This window comes from Dasypus novemcinctus, chromosome 10 (genome assembly GCF_030445035.2).
Source record: "Dasypus novemcinctus isolate mDasNov1 chromosome 10, mDasNov1.1.hap2, whole genome shotgun sequence".
In the NCBI taxonomy this organism is placed as follows: Eukaryota; Metazoa; Chordata; class Mammalia; order Cingulata; family Dasypodidae; genus Dasypus; species Dasypus novemcinctus.
This window is the reverse complement of record NC_080682.1, coordinates 27,659,935-27,665,964: the sequence shown is the minus strand read 5'-3', so window position 1 is coordinate 27,665,964 and position 6,030 is coordinate 27,659,935.

Here is a 6,030-nt window from a genome sequence, read left to right as displayed (position 1 = left end):
GTACTGTTTCTCCCATGACCAGGACCTACAGGCCCAAGATCAAAGATAGGAAATGGTAGCGACACCAATCACTAATATCAATGTGAATCACTAAACTCTTTTGGCTTATTTTCCCCATGATCTTATACTCTGCTGGCCAAGAAGACTCCAAAAGTAGTCCTGAGACCAGGACATACAACTGATTCCAACAATTCTGTACATAAGACTGCCAGTAGGACATTTTGGTCTCCCCATGCCTCCAAATCAGTATGAAAAAGGACTACTAGGGGTGATTGACCATGCTCACCCATGGGAAATTGTACTGCTGATGGAGGTAAGGAAAAGCATTTCAGAAATATAGGAGATTAATTAATTAATTAATTAATTAACATTAATTATAATCAGTAGAGTATTACAACCACTTGATCTTCTCAGGAGTACTATATAGTACACATCATTCAGCAATGAAAGTTTGGCTCACCTTACCAAGCAGAGGACTAGGGTCAATTGCGGTGTTTGCTGATGGTAAAGGAATATGGACTAGGTAGTAGATAGAGGTCATGATAAATACTAGTTATGGCAATGTGACTCCAGGCAGAAACAAAGACTGTAATTAAATATTAAAAATTATGTTGGAATATATACACATTTATTAATACCTTTTTTCCTTCTTTTCACCCTCTGTATAATAAATAAATTGTATTTATTTATTGTATTTATTATGAAGAGGGTGCAAATTTATGTCATAGTATCAAATTTATAGGATAAGAGTAAATATCATTTAAGGACTTAAATTTGCATCTGGGGAAAAGGCTAGTGCATTTTCTGTGTTACAAAACAAAACAGTAGTATCATATTATGCAGAATTCTGCATATCTAACTATCTTAATTAGGTTATTAATTATTGCTTAAGTGGATGTGTATAGGTATCATGTTGATAAGCAAAGGCCTATGATCTTTAAGTTCATGTATCAGCTTGGGTGGATTATGTTGCCCAAGGTGTCTGATCAAAGTAGAACTGGCATGGTTTTCACCTTGATGTTATTTCACAAATGGATGTGAATCTATAATCAGTTCATTGCCATCCAATGAGTTGGAATTCTTTAAAAACATAACTGAGGATATTAGAAGTTAGATGGAAGAATTTCTACCTCAGCTAGTCAAACTGCATTGGGAAGTTCAACTTCACCATAATGGGAGTTTTCATATCCCAGCTTGTTCTGAAGAATTCAGTCTTAGAATCCCCCACAGTCATGCTCTGAACCAATTTCTATAACAAATCTTTTAAAGATTTTAAACAAATCTTTTAAAGAACAAATCAGTTCTGTCAAAAACCCTCTTAGTTTGCCAGACTTCTATGACAAACACTACAAGCCAGGTGGCTTAAAAAGCACAAATTTATTGGATTCAGGGTTTTGAAAGTTAAAGGTCCACATTCAGATAACAGAAAGGCCTGCTTTATTCCCAAATTCTCTAGCACTGTTGCAGGTTTACTGCAATTCTTGGGGCTCCTGAACTTGGATCTCTGCTTTCTGTCACATGAAGATCTCTTTCTCCTTGTGTCTGATCTTATTTCTTATTGTGTTCTGTTTTCCACCTTCTTTCTGCATGTTGTTCTCTAGCCTCTGGTTTCCAGATTCTTCCTTTTACGAAGTTCCCAGTAAGGGTATTAAAGATCCAGTCTAATTCATTTTGGTACCACCTTAAATGAAAATAATATATTCAAGAGGTTTAATTTACAAAATGGTTTACTCTCAAATGTATGAAGATTAATATAAGTAATATATCTAAATTGGGGTACATAATTCAATCTTCCATGAATTACCCTCTGGAACACAAGATATATTTTACCCATGAGCAAAGTACATTTATCTATCTCATTATCCAAAATCTTTAAGTCATTTCATCAATGTCTCTATGTCCAAAGTATCATCACAACCAGTTGGGGATGTAGTCCAACCTGGAGAAAAATTCCTCTCTAATCTTTGGAAATGTGAAACCTAGAAAACAAGTTAATTCCCAATCATATTAGTGGGAAATGCATAGGATAGGCATTCCCTTTCCAGAGGTAAAGAAACTGAAGAAAAAAGGTATCAGGTTTCCCAAGTAAGTCTGAAACCTAGCCTGCAAACACTACTAGATATCAAGGTATGAGAGTCATCTGTAGAGCTATGCATAGTCGTCTGGCCATGCTGATGTGGTTGACCCCCTTTTCATGTACCTGGAGAGTATGTCTTGCTCTGCAAACAGTAGGGGCCTAGGTTCCAACATCTGACATGGTGGGCGGGCACTGTGTGAAGAACACACCATCTGCCATTGGGGTGGCAGCACAAGCCTCCCTGAACATCTGGACAGAAGAATGCCACCTCCAGTCCTAGGTCAGAAAACCTGCTGTACCCAAAGTCTTGGCCTGAGCATATGTCTTCAGTTTAGACGTTCCCATGGTCTTGTCCTTGAAATCATTGTTTCTTCATGTTGTCTTGTCTCTTCTTACATCCAGCCTGGCATTTTATCAGCTCATACAAACTCGCCAAAAGCCATCAGAGAAAACGCTTTCCCATAGATCCTGCCTAGAAGACTGCTTAAGGGAGTGATGTCAGTGTTCTGCTCCCATGTCTTTTTCAACTACCCTTAATTAAAATTTTTTTCATTTGAATTTTTTTCATAGCTGTCTTTTTTCATATTTTCTTTCCTTAATTATGTTTTCTATGGTAGTTAATCATCAGGCATTTTACTAAATTTCACTAGATTTTTGTTTGTTTTTTATCTAGTTTATTTCTGACTCCTCTGACCTCTGATTTTATATTCACCTTAGGTTTTTCCATCCTCTTTCTGATATATATGATTTTCTAGAAGCTTTAGCTATCTTAAAATTTTCTTTTACATTATTATGCAATATTAAATTACTTACTTCCTTGCCACATTGCTGTTTTATGCTCTGATATTATTACATTTTAGAATATATTTGGTTCCATTTATCCTTCTTTCTTGTTTGGAGTTTCATAGTTTTGATTCTCTTATTCACCTATGTTTAAATGTCATTGTTTAATGACATTTAATAGGTTAATATTAGGTCATCATAACTTATCCAGTTTCATACTCAATGAATCACTCATGTTTTTATGATGATCCTAAAATTATTTCTACTTCATGTATTAGTCTGACAAAGGGGTGTTGGTGCAAACTACCAGAAATCTGCTTCCTTTCACAAAGGGGGTTTTTTTGGGGTAAAAGCTTATAGTTCTAGGGCCATAGAAAGTCTAGCTCTTGGTACCATAAGAGGTGTTTTCTCAATAAAATCTATTGTCACATGTGTAAGGAAGATGGCCACTGATCTCTGCCTGGTCTGTGACTTCCCCTCTGGGATCACCCTTTCCTCTTGAGCCCCTGGGCCCAGGCTCTTGAGGCTTCATGCTTGGTGTTTCTTTAGTCCTCTCTCTCCTGGCACAGGGTCTTGTTTCATTCTGGGCCTCCTATATCAGTCTCAGCTGTTCTGCTCTCTTTAAAATCGCAGCTGTAAGCTATCAGGCAAATGGCTCATCTTTCCCCAGGACCTCAGCTGTTTAAGCCTTTGTCTTTCTGTCACATAGCAGTATCTAAAATGACAGAGCTCTCACTTCCTGTCTCCTCTTGTGTCAATCTCAGTGAGTGTCTTTTGATATCAGACCGAGCAAATGGGTGGGAATTCAACATGTGACATACCTATTGATGTAGTCGAATCTAAAGCCTAAATCAATCTTAGGTTATCTAATCAAGACAGCTTAAATAAATTTAATTCGATCAAAAGGTATCACACATTGAAAAATGGTTAGTTTACAAACATAACCTTTCTCTTTTTGGGATTTATATAATAACAAACTGTCACACTGTACAGCTACTTGTAATCTCTTATGTCAATCTAATTCGTGATTTTTTGTATCTGAAATTTCTTGACTACCTTAGATGTACATGTCTTATCTTCCAAAGTATTACTCACACTTCTACATTATATATTGCTGAAATAGTATTTCCTGAGACTTACATTCCTGGATTTCAATTAATAGTTCAATAATAAGTTAACAGGTTTTTCATACAATTCTAAGAAACTCAGTGAATTTCTTATGACTTTGTATTGCTGAAATTTGCGAAAGGCAGAAAGGAAAACAATTACAACCTGAAATTTTTCTGTGTTTAAAAAGAAATATTAACATATTTTAAATGAAATATTTATCAAAGATTAATCCTTTAACAACCAATTTAAATTTACCATCAATTAATTTCTTTTACTTTTTCCATTAAAAGATGAAAGCAACAATATAAATGGCACCACAAAATGGCACCGTAGTGACTGAATTCATTCTCATGGGAGACTTGAACTATCCAGAGCTCCAGATTCCTCTTTTCCTCCTCTCACTGGTTATCAGCCATCTTACCTGGACTGGGAATCTGGGCATCACTACTCTCAACTGTGCCGATTATCAATTTCAAACTCCACAGAGATTTTCCCTCTGATTTTTGGCTATCATCAGTTTTACAATTTTACTATCATTGCTTTTAAAGCGCTGGTCAATTTCTTGGTTAAGAAGAAAACCATTTTCTATTTTTGGTTGTGCAGCCCAACTGAGTGGATTCTTAGTTTTCTTTCTGGTTGCAATAGTCTATCGCCTATGACCACTATGACCACTTCATGGCTATTTCAATTTCCTGTGCTCTATAGTGTTAGTGTCCTGGCTATCTGGCCCCTGCTATCTTTCTTCACATACCTGCACAGTCTGACCATTGCAATGATTGTCTCCTCTGGAGTGTTTTTTGTGTTATAAGGCTCTTCAAATGTAATCATCAATTTTTATTGTGATAAGTTCCTTCTGTTAACATTACCTTTGACAATTATAATCCAGAAGCAACAATCTTTGTCTTTTTAGGGAATGATTTGCTGTCTTCCTGGATCAGTGTTTAGATATTCTACTTCCATGATATCCTCTCCGTTTTGAGGATATGTTCCTCAGAGTGGGAGAAAAAAATCCTTTTCTATGTTTCTCACATGATTGTTATCTCTGTGTTCTTTGGTACTCTTTTTTTCATGTATTTGCAAACAATAACAGTACCTCAATAAATAGTGGTAAAATGTGCCAGGTCTTTTTATACTTGAGTGAAACCTATCTTGAATCCTCTAATTTATATTCTAAGAAAAGGATGTGAATGATGTACTGAAGAGATTCCTGACTAGCCTATGCCAAACTCTCAAAGTAATGAAAGTTGATAACTGTAACTCTCTTAATTTAGGGTTTAAAATTCCTCCTAAAAATCCTGTTAATAATAGATATGTAATAAATAGTTAGTTTTTCATTAATTTAAATTTAATTGGATAAATCAATGCATTTTATTTCCAGCTAAAACATCCAGCCAATTATTCCATATATAGAAACGTATAAAGTATAAAATTTAAACAAATATATTTCATAAACAATAATTTGAAAATAAATAAATGCATCCCAGTTAATAATTTAGTATGTAATTTAAAAACTAAGAGGTAGTCTGATGGTAACAGGGGTAGGCAAGAATCATTTCTTGAAAATTAGATCATCTTCTTTGTCAACTCTTTCCTTTATTCAACATTTAAAGATTTTGTTATTTTTTTACTTTTTATTGTATCATTTTTCCATCAATTTACAATCTTCTTGGGCCCATTTTTATTGTGAACTTAAAGTCAATTTTTAAAATAAAATTTTATTGAAGTATATTATTCATACATGAGCATGTATAAACAATAAATGTAGGGTAAAATGTGTGAATTTACAAAACAAACATTCATATCATCAAGCAAGTTTCCCATACATCTCCCTACCACCAACACCTTCATTTTTGTGAAACATTTGTTACAACTATGAAAGAGCATTCTCAAAATATTACTACTAACCATATCCCATATCTTACAATTGATGTATTTTCCCCCAATGAACCCAGTTATTATCACCCTATATTAGCATATATATTTATTATCACTCAATAGAAAACATTCTCATATTTGTCCTGTTAACCAGAGTCCATCTTTCAAAACTGGATTCCCTGTTT